General features: G+C 38.9%; 1 protein-coding gene and 1 non-coding gene across 6 annotated transcripts in view; one reads left to right on the forward strand and one right to left on the reverse strand.

Annotated features, from left to right (window-relative positions):
• Positions 1-20,315, forward strand: part of AGBL1 (AGBL carboxypeptidase 1) — an 857,161-nt gene that overhangs the window by 79,750 nt on the left and 757,096 nt on the right. The window lies entirely within an intron of this gene.
• LOC114679997 (small nucleolar RNA SNORD74) lies at positions 13,579-13,649 on the reverse strand. The gene has a single exon (XR_003732075.1). It is a non-coding gene; the product is annotated as a small nucleolar RNA SNORD74 (small nucleolar RNA).

Raw genomic sequence — 20,315 nt, forward strand, 5'->3', positions numbered from 1 at the left:
TCTTCAGATGTATTTTTATGATTGGAAAATGAAACTCAGCCTGTTCTCCCTGCCTCTGCTTGCTGGAGTGGAGTGAATCATCAAGTTAAAAAGGGAGATGGTTAGACATGAAGGCTTTAGAGATATTCGGGACCATTAAGATCCATCATTTATGGGAGTGACTCAGCGAGGACCTTGAAAGAATATTAGAAGAAATTCAGCCAATTTCCAAGATAGATGGGGTCATTTGGCGAGTAACATTTCCATGCCCAACCATGATATTTTCTGCATCCTAGCATCAATCTTAGGCTCATGTTCCACCTGATTATTTTTCTCTTGGGTCACTACAGTTATGCCATTATCATCCATTCTCACCTGCAGCTCTCTACACCAAGCATTTCCTAGAGTGAAATACATTATATCTCAGTGAAAAAAAAATCTCATCCAATAAGTTGAGAAATACTGGATTGAATACTGGTTTCTTTACTGTAAGACTTCTCAGAGTCTTTGTAAAGCCAACACATATTGAGAATATCTGTTATTTAGTATACCCTGATCCAAAATTGATTTAGTCGGGGAACTGTCTTTTTTTCTTTTTTTTGAGATCACTTTTTTTAGGGGAAGGAGTGGGGGTCAGTGTTCTATGTCTCTCATTTTGGAAGCATCTTCTCTAGGGTGTGAATTTATTGCAAAGTGAAATTCAATTAAATTCTACTAAGAACCCTCATCTAGTAGGTAAAAAACTTCAAAATAAAAAACTCAGGGACCAAAAAATTTATTTTCTATAATTATACTTCACTCTGTTTTAAATTTACATTTATGCCAGATAACAAGAAATATAAACCAGTGTCTTTTCAGGAATCTAACTCAAATTAGTGATTCTTTGGTTCATCCAGGGATTTCACTCTTCTCCCGCCGCTTCCTGAGGTATATCTGAGTTCTAAGAAGCCATGGCAGTGCCGGGGTGTTGATGGAAAAACACAGACTGTCCTCAATCATCTCATGTCCATTTGGACATATATATGAGTTGGATATGTCTCATTTTTATCATTCTGTGCAGGCCTTTGCTGCTGACATCTGCAATCTCAACATGTTCTTTGGTTACCAATCTATGAACTTTATCTTTCTGCCCTATTCACAAGGCTTCTTCTAATCTGATGCTGTCATAATTCAGCTGTTCAGAAGGTCAGGAATATCTGGTTTCTTCCTTCAGATTATGTGAAAATCTCTGTGATGTCTGCTGGGCTCATCCACATACGGGTCTCACTCAGTCTTCTCCTCTTTGCCACTTGGGTACCATGTTGTTTGGAAGGCTCCCCTAGGAAGCTCATCCCATATAACCATGGGTATCAAGGCACTAGGTCTCTCCTTTCTGGGGTGCTCAGAGCTTTTATTGTTTTCCTCATTCAGGCCAAGCTTGTGGGGTAGGGGCGAGAAATCAACAAAGCACAGAAACCTCCTCCTCAGAGACTCATGCTAGTTGCCATTTTTAATGCTTTCTTTTCCTCCTGCAAAGGGAGTTGAATTCAGGCACAGATCTGATCAAAGTGCCAGAGGCAAGTGGGAAGGTAACACCAGGGATTAATGGAGTGGGAGTAGGGTGCTTCCAATAACAAAAGGAGCCTTCCAGGGACCCCAGACATATTTCTACATGTCTGGTTTGTTTTGTAAATTTGGGGCAAAGTGGTTCCCCTTCTTCAGTCAAATGCCATATTAAAACCAAACCTCTGTAGGAAAGAGGCTTTTCCACCAACCGTTACAATACAGCTGTCATTGGCATGGTGTTTATTAGGTGCCCTGCACTGTGCTAAGCTCTGAGCATGCATTACCTCCTTTGAGCCTCTCATCTGCTCTGCAAGACAGGTGCTATTATTGCCCCCAATTTTACTGGAAAATAAATTGAAACTGAAAGAAGTTAAGTAACATGCTGAGTTTTAGGTGAGAGAGCTGGGATTTAAACCCTGTCTAACAGATGAGCCTCAGCTCTTAAGCCACCACTGGCATATCTTACACAGTCTATTGCCAGCATTTTATTTCTACAACCATCATATGTAAGACAATCATATGTAGTTAAAGTTTGCTTAAATTTCTTTTCCATCTAAATGGCTTATACCCGTGGAACAATTTGCTTAATGATAGAGCAGTTTTAAATATCTATTCCCTCTGCTTTTGAATTCTTTCCCAAAGTTACCTTGTTTTCTATCTTATCCTTACTCATCAACAGCAAGATAAGAACAAAGGTAATGAAATTGGAAGACCTGCTCTGTAAGCCTCCTTGTACCAGATTCCTTGGCAAGTCATTTAACTTTTCTTAACTAAACTTTGACATTCTTAAAGCATGAATGTCAAGTCTTACCTCCTAGGTTTATCATGGGCAATAAAAAATAATGTGTAAAGACATTGTGCGCTTTGACATGCTATGACATTGTTAATCATTATTAGTACAAATACTGTGGGATATCTGGTTGTCTGCTGCAGATCAGACAGCAGAAGCTAGGGAAGAGTCTGGAGATGAGAACTTCCTGCCAATTTCCATCTTTCACAAACTCGATCCTACGAATGGTAACTAAGACATACCCAGATGAATTCTACTCAAGCCATTTGGATGACAGAACCTGTGGGCTCGAGGGGGGTCTTGCAGGGAGGGGATGAAATAGCATGTCAAGGGACATGGATAGCTCTACTACATATCATCCTCCAAATGCTAGCATGCTATGGGAGAGTTATTCCGGGATGTCTTTGTGGGAGCAGATGCCCAGTGTTGTGTCACGATGACTCCTCCCTCCTGTGGAGATTAAACCTGCCCTACTTCTTTAGCATGAACCTAAAATTAGATGTGCAGCTGTCCTCCAATGAAGCCCTGTCTCCAGATAGTACGCAGGGCAAGATTTACAACAGAAGCTCCAACCACATACCTGCTAGAGAGAAGGGACATGAAGAGCAATGTCACTAACCCTCTGTGGCCTTGTGCCAGCCCTCGCCCCAAGGCAGGCAGCTATTTCAGGCCTCCTCCACTTCCCAAATACCCCCCATGCTGCACACACTTGTGTCGACTTGTGCCTACTTCCTTCCTTTGGCTCCTCATGAGTCCCATGCTAGTGGGAGCAGTTATGGTCAGACTTAGACTGCTACGATAGCCCTCTAGTTGGTCTCCCTTCACTTCAAAGCCATCAGAAATTTGCCTCAGCTTCCCTTTCCAGACTGGTTTCTCATCCCTGCTCTCATCTCTCTTTCCAGCCAACTATCCCTGAGTGTGGTATTCCCTCTTCTTCCCCACGTCTCTCCCTTCCTCTGGAATGCCATGCTGCCTTGTGCAGTGGTAGAAGTCCTACCCAGTCTCCAGACTTCACTGGATGCCACCTGCTCCATTTCACCAGAGAAAAGGAATCTATTCTCCTCAACCTTTGGACGTGCATTCTATTGAACCCTGTACTATGTTGGCCTGGGTGTCTTTTCTCCTCTCTAAATTCTATATTTCCTAAAGTAGAAATCAAATTATATGTATCTTGTTATTTTCCATTCCTCCTAGCCCAGTGCCTAGATGATAATAGGCTCTTAATTAAATTCAAACGAGACCGAGCATGGTGGCTCATGTCTGTAATCCTAGTGCTTTGGGAGGTCAAGGCGGGAGGATCACTTGAGGCCAGGAGTTTGAGACCAACCTGGGCAACATAGGTAGACCTTGTCTCTATAAGAAATTAGTTGGGTGTGGTGGTGCACACCTGTAGTCCTAGCTACTCAGGAGGCTGAGTTGGGAGAATTGCTTGAGCCCAGGAGTTTGGGGCTACAGTGAGTCATGACTATGCCACTGCACACCAGCCTGGGGGACAAATTGAGATCCTGTCTTATAAATAAATAAATAAATAAATAAATAAATAAATAAATAAATTACAGGCTCATGCCCGTAATCCCCGCACTTTGGGAGGCTGAGGTGGGTGGATCACCTAAGGTCAGGAGTTTGAGACTGGCCTGGCCAATGTGATGAAACCTTATCTCTACTAAAAATACAAAAATTAGCTGGGCATGGTGGTGGGCACCTGTAATCCCAGCTACTTGGGAGGTTGAGGCAGGAGAATCACTTGAACCCAGGAGGTAGAGGTTACAGTGAGCCAAGATCGTGCCACTGCACTCCAGCCTGTGAGACAGAGTGAGATTCTGTCTCAAAAAGAATGAATAAAATTAAAATAAATAAATACATTGAAAAGAAATACTTTAATAGAAAAATTATTGGTGAATGCCCTATGTAGTAATGAATGAAAGCCTGAATGTACTGAGTAGGTGCTATGCTAGGCACTTCATATTTGTTACCTTTTTCCCCCGACTGCAGGCTGGCTGCACATGCGGGGTTCTGCCCCATCCAAACATGTGTGAAACATCAGTTGGCACACCTCCCAAGGGCTCTACTGCATGAGGGAGTGAGGTGACTTCTGGGAGAGAACTCACTCTGAGAGACTGCGAAGCAGCAGCCACTGGCTTGAAAGGGAGCAGAGTTACTCTCACTGGAGGGAAGAAAAAAGTTCAGAGTCTTTTCTATTATTTAGAGTTGTCTGGGGGAACCGACAGAGATTGGGGAAGGGAAAGATCTGAATTGGAGGGGCGTGTGGGGACAGCATTCACATTAAAACTTTGCCATCTATTTGAAATAGGCTTCCAGTGTTTGGTCTGTTAGTGAACTCAGCTGGGGCTTAAACATTTCTGGGGGTGCTTTTTATAGAAGTAGGGAGGAGGAAATGACACTGGGCCAGAGTGTGCTACCTCTTGCTGTTTGTTCCACTGTGGACAAGCTTGTTTATCTGCACTAAAGCTGTCTTTGAGCTGTCCAGACTCACTAAGTAGGGAAATTTATTGAGGCAAAGACAGATGACTTGTCTGCAACTGACTCATCTTGTGACCTTAGGAAAGCTTCTGATTACTCCACGTCTCAACACTTTCTTCTGGAGGCTGTCCCTTTGTGCTCTCATTCCCAGGACAGGCCTGAGGGTTTTGATAATGATAAGGACCACTTCCACTGGCCACACACTTGACCTTTTCCAAAGCGCAGCCACATCCCCTCTGATCCTGTTGTATTCTCACAGTGTAATATTGAACCTAACCTTTGAAGCTGGGTTATCAGATGTTATCATCAGTGTGTCTCCTAGGATTTTAGACTCTGCTGGCTTGCCTTGCTTCATAAATATCATAGGCAATTGGAAATGGGTTGGATCTTCCTAGCAGAGGCCAGGTCTTGAAGCCCATTGTATTCTCTGACCATTGCTCCACACTTCGAGAAAGAGGACTCGGGGCTGCCCATAGGCTGGGATGGCTCCCTCACCCCTCACCTTCACTTTCTCTGGAGCTACCCCAAGGACACAGGAAGTCAGGAAGTGTGTTGCTCAAGACCACACTGGTCTCACCCTCACAGAGGATAACATCTTTAATATCCCCACCTTCTTAATGCCCTCCCAGGTTTTCAGCAGGAAGGTCATGCTATGATACATCTCTTCACCTTCAGGGTCAGTCTCATGCTATGAGATTGTGGAGGTCAGAGTACCTGGGCTTAAACACCTTGGCAACGGGAGGAGATGGATATGTTTGGTCTTCAAGCCAGCTTCATAAGCAAATTCTTCACCTTAGTCTCCTGTTGGCTGTCCTAGTAACTCCTTGTGCTTGGAATAGTGTTAGGTGATATTCTCCCTTCAAAGGACCAATCTTCCAGGGCCTCCCTGGCCTTAGAATTCTGCCTGAGTGCAGGATTACTGGGCATTGCTTTATTGGCAGCCCTTTCTGGTGATTTCATCTTCAATTTATGAGCTAGAAAAAATATCCTGCTTCTCCTCTCCCTGCCCCCAAATCACTCATTGCCTTTGCCCAAAGCCAGGTCTTCTGGGCTTTCTCCAACCATCACACCATTCCACTTTATCTGATCATCGTAGCTGATAGATGAGTGAGACTCAGCTAGAGCTAATGGATTCCATGAGATCATGAGTGATTGGGTGACTCAGTTACTTTTCACTGAGGCGATGGGAATCCAAGTTACAAGAAACAGTGATTTTTTCTGCTTCTTAAAATAGTTACTAAATTCCCCCTGGGTTTTCATTCCCTCCCAGCCCCACCTGAGGGCTTTGTGACTCTACATTAAACATTAGAGTCTGTGGTCTCCAGGGCATGGTCTCACAGTGGGGCTTCACTCTATGTCTCAGCACTTCCTGTTTGTTCCTTGTCTCCAGAGCACTCTAATTCAAATACCTTGGAACAGGAACAAAAAAATTCCACCCCAGCCTCACAAGCGCTGATATTGGGGGCGTGCACCATGAGCTCAACTTACTAACAGAGTGATTATTGCATCTGCAACCTGACTTCAAGCATGTAGCTGATGGGGAATGAATAGTTTCCTACATGAATTAAGCCTTGGCAACTAGATTTATAGGGTTAAAGCCCTGTCATCTTCTTAAGAAGCCACTGAGCTCTTCCAGATTAGGGCAAGCCATAGACATTCAAGTTGTAGGATCTAAAGTTTGAAGGTCTTAAGGGACCTTCTTATCATCTCCTTCATCTTAAAATGAGGTCACTGAAACCCAGAGAGGCCGAACCAAGCCTTCTACCCTAACTTCAAGGCACCATTTATTACTCCAAGACACTTTTCCGCATATTACAAAACAAACATGCCTTGAATTAGGACTTTTATTTGACAACATTCTATGTGCCTGTCTCAATGTTAAGTGCTGGAGAAATGTTGCTTGGGGACCTCAAGTTGCTGACAGCCTGTGCCAACAAGAATGACGTAGTGTGGGAGGAAGGCCTTGCATTCTGACCCAGTCTTGGGCTTCTGAAATGACCAGCTCCCTATCCTGTGGAAATGTCTTTATAATGCCTTTCTCAGAAATGCCCAGAGCTGAGCAGACAGGGCCTCTGCTTTGGGCTCTGGGCCTCAGGTGACCCTATACTTTGGAGAGTCTTCCTTGAAATATCTCAAGTATTCTTTTGGTGCTTGAGAAGGGCTTGGTCTGGCAGTGCCATCCAGGGGGGCTTAGTCCTTGTTTCTCCCCTTTGGGGTGTTCTCTAATACCCTGTCACCTGGGTGGTGAACCAGATTCCTTCAGGAGGAGGAGCTTAGGAACTCATCATGCATGTAGGTTGTCCTGGTTGAGGTGTGTTGGACTGGTGAGCAGATCTTTGCCATTGCTGGTTCTGTATTTATTCCTGAGGATGACATGCTGGACAGTGAGAAGGGTGCTTGATATGTTGATATTGGATGGATCAAATAACTTACACAGACGGGCCTCCAAAAACAAAACAAAACAAACCTCCCTTGGTCCTTCGTATCCTGGGGAGGCGTTACATGCACCACTTTCCCCTGATGAGGGTTCTCTACAGAAATTGCATTTCCATCTTTATCTGCTGAAGCTTTATCTGCTGAAGCTTGTACTGCTCACACTTCTCCATAGATTTCCCTCAATTTTCCCTCTAGAGACTAGAAGCAGGCTCTTAGGAACTTTCACTTGTCATAGAAGTTAATCTTCTAGCCCAGCCTGACTCAGCGAGGAACTTATGCAAATAAATTTGTATTTTCCTGTAAATCACACCTTCCTCACAACATTGTAACCACCTACAAATATGGAGGAAAAGGAGTTTGAGGAACTGGCGGGAGGTATAGAAAGACAGAAAGACTCTTATCAGGAGGGACTCTTGTTGTTTCACCTTTTACTTTGAGGGAACTACTATTTCTTTTTTTCTTTTCTTTTAGTTTCTTTCTTTTTTCTTTTTTTGTTTTGAGATGAAGTCTCATTCTGTCACCCAGGCTGGAGTGCAGTGGCATGATCCTGGCTTGCTGTAACTTCTGCCTCTCGGGTTCAAGCAATTGTCCTGCCTCAGCCTCCTAAGTAGCTGGGATTACAGATGCGCGCCACCATGTCTGGCTAATTTTTATATTTTTAGTAGAGATAGGGTTTCACCATATTGGCCAGGCTGGTCTTGAACTCCTGACCTCAGGCAGTCTGCCTGCCTCAGCCTCCCAAAGTGCTGGGATTACAGGTGTGAGCCACCGTGCCTGGCCCCGGAACTGATATTTCTAATAGAATTCTAAATTCTTCAGGGACCGATTCCACACTCAGGCACCACAAATTATAAAGCAGATGGGGGGAAGAAAACACACTCTGGTTTTCCTGTGAGGTTGTGAGTGGGTGCAGTGTCTGGAGATGTGCTTGTTTAGCAGAGACAAGCCAACTCAGTTGACTGAGAAGGAAAGGGTCAAAAGGAGGCCATCACACAGATGTATAGCCATGGAAAGCTAGCTGCTTTTAAAAGTTTAGGCAGAGATTGCACAATGAGGACAGATTGAAAGCTTTCTAAGTTCAATTATAGTGCTATTTTAATATTAGATCTCTATGTAATCATTAGTCATCTTCAACAAAGCTAATGAGAAAAATGACTAGAGAACAATAAATGGTTATTTAAAAGGAGTGAATTAGTATAAATCAGGTCTGAGTTTCTTTCACATGGTGCATCATAGGTATTCGATAAATGCCAGTTGAATGAATGAACACTGTTGTTTTGGTTTGCCTGAGTTGCACTCTTTTAACTATCCATTGATTCATTCAGTAGTATTGTGGGGCTTTTAGTATTGTCAGAGATTTGTGGGCTTGAGTTGAAAAGACACAGTCCTTGCCCTCAAGGAACTTGTAGATACATGCGCACATTAGCATGTAAACAAATAAGATAAATGTGATCATGGGGGGATATTTAAGAGGGAGAATTTCAGTCTGCTCAGGAATTAGCAAGGAGGAACTCACTGAGAGGGCAGATTTCGATTTGAAATAGGGAAGGAATTTCTGGATGTTAATTTTATAAGAGCACCACCTTCTAGACAGAGGCAGAAGCAAGAGCAAAGACAAAAAAGCATGAAAACAATGAGTCATATGTATCAAGACAAAAAAACCCTATAAAAATCACTTTGAAATGTGAACTAAATTTATGTGCAAAAATATCAATCACAGTGTTATTTATAATTGGAAATAATATAACCTGAAAAAGCTCAATAATAGGGAATGCTTGGTAAAAGTGATATATTTCCACATTATATTATGAAGCAACACACAAAAATAGGTTAGGAATGATATTTGTTGTGGGAAGCAGCTTATGATAAAATATTGGCTAGAAAAAGTAAGTCTCAAAGTTCAGAATGATATAATCTACATTCCCAGCAGCATATGAATGTCCATTTAATTGAATCCTCACCAGCAATAAATATTAACATTTTTCTAAATTTTTATTACTTTGATTTGTGAGATTGCTGTCTTGATCTAAATTGCATTTCTCTGATTATTGGCTAGTTGGATATTTTTATGAGTTTCTCTGTTTTTATTTCCTCTTTGAGAATTACATATTCCTATTCTTCTATTGTCTACTAAGATATTAGAGTGTTTCCACCTTAAAAAAAAGAACTAGAGATGAAATATATAAACCAATGTTGATGGACATAAGGCAATGAAGGGTCTTGATTCCTGAGAGATAAGTTCTTAAATTCCCCCAGCTCATTGTCTTAGAGAGCTTCTAGGTTGCAGTGCAGGGACAGTGAACCCACTAGCAGCCCAGCAGACTCCCTGAGTTAAAGAAGCAGTTGGGAGACAGAGCTGAAGGTCTGGAGAAACCAAGGTGCATAACATTTGTAGGACAGAGTACTAGAAAGAGAGCTGCACAGAAGGAGAACTCTGGAGATCTGCAGGGATTACCCTCAGGTATTTAGCTGGATATGCAAACGTGCTTATAGGGAAATTAGACAAAGCCAAGGAAAGACCACCTGAAGGAAATGGAGGGAACGATATCTGACACACACAGAGGACTGGAAATAGTACTTGGTTCTGAAAGACAGACTGGAAGACCTCATGACTCATGGGACATTGGATAAAGTATACAGGATTTTGCCTCAGTAGTAAGGAATAAAGTCATCCCTCGATATTCATAGAGGATATGTTACAAGACCTCTTGTAGATACCAAAATCTGTGGAGGCCCAAGTCCTTCAAATAAAATATTGCAATAGTTACATATAATCTATGCACATCCTCCTGTATGCTTTTAAATCTTTAAATTACTTATAATACCTACAAGTGTAAATGCTATGTAAATAAGTTGTTAGACTCTGTTGTTTAGGGAATAATGATAAGGAAAAATCTGTTCATATTCAGCACAGATGCAATTTAAAAAAATATATTTGATCCACAGTTGGTTGAATCCATGTGTGGGGAATCCATGAATACAAAGAGTTTACTATTGTTACCTCTAGACTGAGCGTTAGCTCTAGACCAGGGCTCTAGTCCTGTCAAACAAATATTAAAAGCAAGACCTGGAATCGTAAAACTAGTTCCAAGTAAATTAGCTGCATTCCAAGTCAAAGCCTCAGATATTTATTGGAACACAAAAATATTCACTAAATGAGGTAGAAGTCACAATGTGGAGAATCCAAGAAGAAATTATCAGGCATGCAAAGGAACAGGAAAGTACTATCCATGATGAGGAGATAATTTATTCAATCAAAAAACCAGAACTGAGATAGATGTTATAATTATTAGGCAAGAACATTAAAGAGCTCTTCTAACTCTATTTCACATGTTCAAAAATTAAGTAATGACATAGAAGATACAAGAAAAACCCAAATTGAACCTCTAGAGATGAAATCTACAGTGTGTAAGAGATAAACACACTGGATTGAATTAAGGAAAATTAGATGTGGCAGAAGAGAGATAAGCTTAAAAATGCAGAAACAGCACATTTCCAAAATGAAACACACAGAAGAGATTTAAGAAGAAGAGAGCACTAGTGAACTATGGGACAACTTCAAGCAGCCCAATACATATAATTTGAGCCACTGGGGAGAGGAGAGATAGGTAGGGACAGAAAAAAATATCTGAGGAAATAAAGGCTTAAATCTCTGAAATACAAAAAAATGATAGGGACACAGGAAACCATGTACATAAGAAACATGAAAGAAACAACTCCAAGGAAAATCATAAACTTCTCAAAACCAGCCAGGTGTGGTGGCTCACGTCTGTAATCCCTGCACTTTGGGAGGATGAGGTGGGCAGATTGCCTGAGCTCAGGAGTTCGAGACCACCCTGGGCAACATCTCTATTAAAAATACAAAACTTAGCTGGGCGTGGTGGCTCATGCCTGCAATCCCAGCTACTCAGGAGGCTGAGGCAGGAGAATTGCTTGAACCAGGTGGATGAATGTTGCAGTGAGCCGAGATGACACCACTGCACTCCAGCCTGGGCGACTGAGCGAGACTGTCTCCACAAAAATAAAAACAAACAAACAAAAAACTTCTCAAAACCAATGACAAAAAAAAAAAAAAAAAAAGTCTTCAAAGCACCCAGGAAAGGAAAAAAGATGCATTATATACACAGAAACAAAAATAAGAATCTAACAGATTTCTCATTGGAAACAATGCAAGTGAAAAAACAATGGTGCAGCATCTTTAAAGTGTGGAATTCTGTGCTCAATGAAAATAGCTTTTAAAACTGCTGATGAAATAAAGACTTTTCAGACATACAAAAACTAGAAGACATTATCAACAGCAGGCTGTCATGCCAAGAAATATTAAAAGAAAACTTCAGGCAGAAGGAAAATGATACAGGTGGAAAGATGTATCTATTCAAAAGACCAAGGAGCACTAGAAATGGTAACATGAGTAAATATGTTTGACTTTAGATTATTATTTTAGTCTCTTTAAAAATAGCTAAGTATTTAAATAAAGGTAATCACAATGTAGTCTGGAATTTATATTTTTTGTAAAGTTAAAATATATGACAACAAGAGCATGAAGATCAAGAAGAGAGAAATGAAAGTATTCTATTATAATTGTCTTATGTATTAAATGGCACATTAACAATTAAAGATAGACTGTGATAATTTGAAAATGTATACTAAAGCAATCACTAAAACAGTTAAGTAAAGAGTTATGACTAATAAATGGACAAGACGGTAAATTGTTATAAAAACATTCAATTCATCCACAAGAAGGCAGGAAAAGAGGAGAAGGTGATTAAGGAACAGGTGTCACAAATAGACAAAAAATTAACAAGAATGTAGACTTAAACCTAACCATACCAATAAGATGTCAATGTTGCATACTCTATGTAAAGGCAAATATATAATCATATTGATAAACCAGTGACTCAATTGTGCTGTATATAAGAACCACAATTCACAGTTGCAAAAATATAGAACCAGCCCAAATGCCCACCATTCAACAAGTGGATAAAGAAATTGGGGTATAAATATACCATGGGATACTACTCAGCCATAAAAAGGAATGAAATAGTGGCATTTACAACAACCTGGATGAAATCGGACACTATTATTCTAAGTGAAGTAATTCAAGAATAGAAAAACAAACATGTTCTCACTCATAAGTGGGAGCTAAGCTATGAGCATGCAAAGGCATAAGAATGATAAAATGGACTTTGGAGACTCGGGGAAAGGGTGGGAGGAGTGTGAGGGATGAAAGACTACACATTGGGTACAGTGTACAGTGCTTAGGTGAGGGGTGCACCAAAATCTCAGAAATCACCATTAAAGAACTTACTCGTGTAATCACACATGTTCCCCAAAAACCTATTGAAATAAAAAAATTAAAATTGTGCTGCATATAAGAAACACACTTAAAATTTCTTATTGATATATAATAATTATTCATGTTGATGGAGCACATGTGATATTTTGATACATGCGTACAATGTGTAATGAAATCAGAGTGTTTAGGATATCCATCACCTTGGACAGTTATCATTTCTTTGTGCTGGGAATATTTCAGATCTAGTTATTTTGAAAGATATATCATTGTTAACCATCATCACTTCACTATGCTATTGAATACTGGAACCTATTCCTTCTGTCTGTGTTTGTACCCACATTAACTGATTTCTCTTCTCCCATCCCCACTCCCAGCCTCTGGTAACTATCGTTTGACTTTCACCCCCATGAGATCAACTTTTTAACTCAGACACTCAGACTGAGAAAAATGTGAGTGGTAGTTGTCTTTCTGTGCCTCGCTTATTTCACTTAACATAATGACCTTCAGATCCGTCCATGTTGCTGCAAATGACAGGATTTCGTTCTTGTTTAATGGTGGACTAGTATTCCATTGTGGATATAGACCACATTTTAAAAATCCATTTATCTGTGGATAAACACTTAGGTTGATTCCATATCTTGGCTATTGTGAACAGTGCTGCAATAAACATGGGAAGCAGGTGTCTTTTTAATATACTGATTTCCTTTCTTTTGGTTAAATATTTAATAGTGTGATTGCTGGATTGCATGATAGTTCTATTTTTAGTTTTTTTTGAAACCTCCATATTGTTTTCTATAATGGCTGTATAAATTTACATTCTGACTCACAGGGTATACAAGTTCCCTTTTCTCCACATCCTTGCCAACATCTGTTATTTTTTGTCTTTTTGATAATAGCCATTCTAACTAAAGCAAGACGATATCTCATTGTGGTTTTCAATTGTCCTTTCTTAATGATTTGTGATAGCAGTTTTTCATATATCTGTTGGCCACTTGTATGTCTTCTTTTGAAAAATGTCTATTTAGATCCTTTGGCTACTTTATTATTATTATTTTCCCCATTTAAGCTGTTGGCATTAGTCAATACTCTCAGATGTCTCTACCAACATAGGCTTCATAAGAAGCCTTTGTCTACTTTTTAATGGAATTATTTGTTTTCTTGCTATTGAGTTGGGTTCCTTGTATGTTCTGGTTATTAGTCCCCTGCCAGAAAGTTTGCAATTTGTTTTATCATTCAGCAGGTTGTCTCTTCATTGTGCTGTTTGCTTCCTTTTCTGTGCAGAAGATTTTTAGTTTAATGTAGTCCCATTTGTCTGTTTTTGTTGCCTGTGTTTTTGAGATCTTAGCCATAAAATCATTACCTAGACCAATGTTCTGAAGAATTTCTCCAGTGTTTTCTTCTATTAGTTTCATAGTTTTGGGTTTTCTATTTAAGTCTTTAATCCATTTTGTATTGATTTTTTTTTAAAATTTTATTTTATTTTTTATCTTTTATTTTTATTATTATACTTTAAGTTCTAGGGTACATGTGCATAACATGCAGGTTTGTTACATATGTATAATTTTGCCATGTTGGTGTGCTACAGTATGTGGTGAGAGATAGGGGTCTAGTTTCATTCTTCTGTATGTGGATATCCAGTTTTCCCATCATCATTTATTGAAGAGAGTGTCCTTTCCCCAAAGCATGTTATTGGTGCTTTTTTCAAAAATCAATTGGCTATAAATAGGTGAATATCTTTCTGGGTTTTCTGTTCAGCTCTGCTGGTCTGTATGTCTGTTTCTATGACAGTACCATACTGATTTGGTTACTATAGTTTTGTAGTATATTTTGAAGTCAGGTAGTGTAATCCCTCCAGTTTTGTTCATTTTGCTTGGGATTGCTTTGGCTGTTTTGGGTCTTTTGTGGTTTCATATGAATTTCGGAAGTTTTTCTCTATTTCTGTGAAGACTGTCATTGGTATTTTGATGGGGGCTGCATTGAGTCTGTAGATTGCTTTAGAGTAGTATAGTCTCAAGATTAATTGTAACAATATCAATTTTTCCAATCCATGAGCATGGGTGTCTCTCCATTTGTTTGTGTCGTTTTCAATTTCTTCATCAGTGTTTCGTAGTTTTCCTTCTAGAGGTCTTTCACCTCTTGGTTAAATTTATTTCTAGGCATTTTGTTATTTTTTGTAGCTATTGTAAATGGGGTTGCTTTCTTGATTTATTTTTCAGCTAGCTTCTTATTAGTGTATAGAAATACTACTGATACTTGTTTGTTGATTTTGTATCCTGCGACTTTACTGAATTCCATGATCAGTTCTAAGAGTTTTTTGGTGTAGTCTTGGTTTTTCTATATGTAAGATCATGTCATATAAAAAGAGAGACAATTTGACTTTCTGTTTTCCAATGTAAATGCCTTTTATTTCTTTCTCTTGCTAAAGATTGTTCCCGCTAGAACTTTCAGTACTATGTTGAGTATGAATGGTGAGAGTGGGCATTGTTGTCTTGTTCCAGTTCTCAGAGGAAATTCTGTCAGTTTTTCTCAATTTATTATGATATTAGCTGGGTTTGTCACATGTGACTTTTATTATATTTATTATGTTTTACTTTGTTTCTACTATGCCTAATTTATTAAGAGTTTTTATCATGAAGGAATGTTCAATTTTATCAAATGCCTTTTCTACATCTTTTGAGAATACTGTATGGTTTTTATCTTCCATTCTGTTTATATGATGTGTCACAGTTATTGATTTGTGTATGTTGAACCATCCTTGCCTCCTGGGATAAATCCCCCTTGATCATGGTACATTATCTTTTTGGTGTGTTGTTGGTTTGCTAGTATTTTGTTTGGTATATTTTGTTGAGGACTTTTGCGTCTATGTTCATTAGGGATATTGATCTATAGGTTTCTTTTTTTGTTTTATCCTTGTTTGGTTTCAGTATCAAGGTAATGCTGGTTTTGTAGAATGAGTTAGGAAGAATTCCCTCCTCTTTAGTTTTTTGGAATAATTTGAGAAAAGTTGGTATTAGTTCTTCCTTATAAGTTTGGTAGAATTCATCAGTAAAGTCATCTGGTCCTGAGTTTTTTTTTTGTTGTTGTTGTTGGGGGACTTTTTATTACTCATTCAATCTTGTACTCATTACTAGTCTGTTCAGACTTCCTATTTCTTCCTGGTTCAGTCTTGGTAGATTGTATGTATCCAGGGATTCATCATTTTCCTCTAGGTTTTCTAATTTGCCAGCATATAGTTGTTCATAATAGTATGTATGATTCTTTGTATTTCTGTGGTATTAGGAGTAATATCTCCTGTATCATTTCTGATTTTATTTATTTGGGTCTTCTCTCTTTTTTGTTAGTTAGCAGTTTATTTATTTTATTTATCTTTAAAAAACTGCATTTCATTGATCCTTTGTATTTTTTTAGTCTCTATTTCATTAGTTCTGCTCTGATCTTTATTATTCCTTTCTACTAATTTTGGGTTTGGCTCTTGTTTTTCTAGTTCCTTGAGGTGCATCACTAGATTATTTATTTGAAATCTTTCTACTTTTTTGACATAGGCAATTTTTTACTATAAACTTGCCTCTTGGCACTGCTTTTACTGTATTCCACAGATTTTGGTATGTTGTATTTTTACTTTCATTTATTTCAAGACTTTTAAAATTTTCTTCTCAATTTCTTCCTTGACCCAATGGCCATTCAGGAGCATGTTGTTTAATTTCACGTATTTCTAAATTTCCTTTTGTTATTGAGTTCTAGTTTTATTCCATTGTGATCTGAAAAGACACTTGATAGGATTTTGATGCTTAAAAATTCCTGAGATTCATTTTGTGGCCTAGCATATGGTCTATCCCAGGGAATGCTCCATGTGCTGATGAGAAGATGTGTGTTCTGTGGCTGTTTGGTGAAATGTTTTATAAATGTTAGGTCTATGTGTTCTAAAGTGCAGTTTAAATCCAATGTTTCTTTGCTGATTTTCTGTCTAGATTATCTGTCCAATGCGGAGAGTGGGGTTTTGAAGTTCCCAACTGTCATTGTATTGGAGTCTATCTCTCCAGTAAGGTCAATGGTGGGTAGAGCAGATTAATCTCCAAGTTCCCTGACGGTGCTAGTGCGGAGAGTGATGCCAGGTGGGGCAGACCTGTCCTGAAGCCTGCTGATGATGCACATAAGCACCCAAAGAGGCAAGCAATATTGATGTGTAGGTCCCTAGATGATGTGGTCATGGTGGTGGCAGTGGTGAGGACAGGCTTGTCCTCAGGCCCCGGGAAGGCTCCCAGACAGACCAGTCTGCAAGCCTGCTGAAAGCACATACATGCTCACAGTGTCTGTGTCTGGGGATGCAGGGTTGCTGTCAGTGGCAGCAGCCCCAGGAAGTTGGCTCTCAGGCTCTGGGGAGTACATGCTTCAGCTCCCTTTGTCCTGGAGAAAGCTTCCCCGGTGCACTGCACTGCCATTCCCTGTGGTGTAGGACACCGCATGGGCTAGAATGCTGGAGACCTGGCTGCAATGCTGGGTCCAGCCAGACTTCTTGGTTGACATGAGGAAATATCAGTGGGGCTCCATGGATATGGAAATTCAGCGGCTGTTGGGCCCCAGGGCAGGATGTCATCTGGTGGGGACTGGGCTTTTAAAATGACTGTGTGCTGCAGCTGCTTGGGTCTGGGGAGTGTGTGGGATCCAGCATGAACGACATCTCTGGAACAATGCCATGGCATGAACTCTAGGCAGCTTCATATACTAGTCTCAGGGACCATGAGGGCTGAGGGTCTCTCTTGTGGCTAGGATTGCAGGAGTCTGTGGGAATTTGGAGTCCTGGGGATCTTTTGCTAACCTTTTCTCTGCACTGGGGAGTTTCTTCTGACACCGAGCTGTTCTCAGTCCTGGCCAGGCCAGATGCTTACCTTCCCTCTCCTTCCATGCCTCAGAGATTCCCTGGGTGTCTCCAAGTAGCCATCTTGAAGTCTCTCCACTCAGGGCTGTGTATAAAAATATAAAAACTGAAGTGGGTTAAAAGTAAAAGAATGAAAAAGATATATCAAGTTAATGCTAATCAAAAGAAAGCTAGGAAGCTTTTTCTAATACCAAATAAAGTAGATTTCAGAGCATAGAATATTGCCAGGTATAAAAAAAGTAATTCTATAATAGTAAAGGGTCAGTTTATTAGGAGCAAATAAAAGCCCTAAATGTTTATGTACCTAATAACAGAGCTTCAAAATAATTGATGTAAAAACTGATAGAAATGCAAGGAAAAATAGATAAATCTATGACTTTAGTTGGAGATTTTAATAACCCTCTCTGAATAACTGATAGAATAAGTAGAGAGAAAATCAGTAAGGATATAGATGATTTAAATAACACTATCAATTAATGTGGCTTAATTGATATTCATAGGATACTTTACCCACCTACAGCAGAATATACATTCTTTTCAACTACAATGGAATTTTTACCAAGATAGATAATATTATGAACCATAAAGTCAGTCACAACGAATTTATAAGAATTCAAATGATAAAAAGTATGTTCTCTGACCACAAGGGAATTAAATTATCACCAACAGAAAGGTTTCTGTAAGAGTCCCCCAAATTTGAAAATTAAATAATGTACTTCTAAAGGAACTATGGGTCAAAGAAGAAATCAAAAGAGAAACTAGAACATATCTTGAACAGAATGAAAATGAGTACAGCATATTAAAATCTCTGGGATGCCACATTCTTGGAGGAAATTTATAGACCGATAGGCATATATTAGAAAAGAAGAAAGATGGACTCTCTAATCAACAACCTCAGCTTCCACCATAAGAAAGGAGAAAAAGAAGATTGAAATCTAAAGTAAGTAAAATGAAGGAAATAAGAAAAATCAAAATAGAAAGAAATAAAATTGCAAATAGAAAACCAATAAACAATTAAATCAAAAGTTGATTTATTGAGATCAATAAAATTGATAAAACTCCATTCCAGCCTGGGCGTGGTGGCTCACACCTGTAATCCTAGCACTTTGGGAGGCCAAGGCAGGTAGATCACGAGGTCAGGAGATCAAGACCATCCTGGACAACCTGGTGAAACCCTGTCTCTACTAAAAATACAAGAAAATTAGCTGGGCATGGTGGCATGTGCCTGTAATCCCAGCTACTCAGGAGGCTGAGGCAGGAGAATCACTTGAACCAGGGAGTTGGAGGTTGCAGAGAGCCAAGATCACAACACTGCACACCAGCCTGGCGACAGAGCAAGACTGTCTCAAAAGAAAAAAAAAAAAAAAAAAATCTAATCCAGACCGATAAGAAAAAAAGAAGACACAAATGACCAGTATCAGAAATGAGAGGCAAAATTGCTACAATTTCTGTAAATATGCAAAGGATAATAAGGAAATACTACTAACAACTTTGTGCCAATAAATTGGACAACTTAGATGAAATGGAAAAATTTCTTGAGAAACGTGACTAACAAAGCTCACCCAAGAAGAAAAAGGTAACCTATATAGCCCTATATTTAGTAATCAAATTGAATGTATGGTTAAATTATCCCCACAGAGAAAAGTCTAGGTTTAAATGGGTTCCTTGATGAATTCTACCAAAAATTTAAAAATAAATAATAGCAATTCTCTACAAACTCTTAGAGAAAATTTAAGAAGAGACAATATTTTCCAACGTATTCAATGAAGCCAGCATTATCCTGATACCAAAAGCAGGCAAATACTTATTAAGAAAGAAAACTTCCAATCAGTATCTCTTAAGAATAGAGATGCAAACATTCTTAACCCAATTTTAGTAAATTGACATCGACAATATATACAAGATCAAGATCAAGGGATATTTGTCGCAAGAATCCTGGACTGGTTTAATGTGTAGAAATCATTATATATAATTTATTATATAAAAAATTTAAAAAACCCAACAATATATGATTATCTCCATGGACCCAGAAAAAACATTTGACAAGATCTACCATTTCGCAATAAAAACTCAATACATTAGAAATAGAAGGGAACTTTCTCAATAAATCACGTCTATAAAATTGTTAAGTGACATCATGCTTCATGGTTAAAAGACTGAATGCTTCCCCAGTAAGATCAGAAACAAAACTAGAATGTCCACTCTCATTAAATCTATTTAACATTATACTGGCAATTCTAGTTCGTGAAATAAGGCAAGGAAAAGAACTAAAAGACATCCATCTGGGTAAAGAACATGTAAAACTATTTGCAGACGATTATCTTTGTAGAAATTCCAACAGAATCTATACACAAAAAATTACAAGAACTAATAAGTGAGTTTACCAAGGTTCCAGGTAACATACAAAACAATTATATTTCTACATAGTGAAACAAATTATTGGAAATAAATCACTGAAATTTTTTAATAATATAGTTTACAATAGCAATATAAACGTAAAAACTTAGGGATAAATCTGCCAAAAGATGCAAAAGACCTGTACACTGCAAGCTACAAAGCAACGTTGAAACAAATGAAAGAAGACATAAACAGATAACTAGAGGTAATGGTTCAGAAGACTTAATATTGGCAAAATGTCAATTTTCCTCAAATTCATCTATAGATTAATTGCATTCCTAGTGAAAATTGTGAAGGCTTTCTGTATGTTGTAGAAACTGATACATTGATTATAAAATTCATATGGAAAAGCCAAGGACCTAGAATAGCCAAAGCAAATTTGAAAAACAAAGAACAAAATTGGAGGACAAAGAATACTTTAAGACTTATCATAAAACTGCAGTATGGAAGATAATGGGGTATCAGCGTCAAGATAGATTAATGGAATAATATAGACACTTCAAAAATAAACCCAC

This window comes from Macaca mulatta, chromosome 7 (genome assembly GCF_049350105.2).
Source record: "Macaca mulatta isolate MMU2019108-1 chromosome 7, T2T-MMU8v2.0, whole genome shotgun sequence".
Lineage (NCBI taxonomy): Eukaryota > Metazoa > Chordata > Mammalia > Primates > Cercopithecidae > Macaca > Macaca mulatta.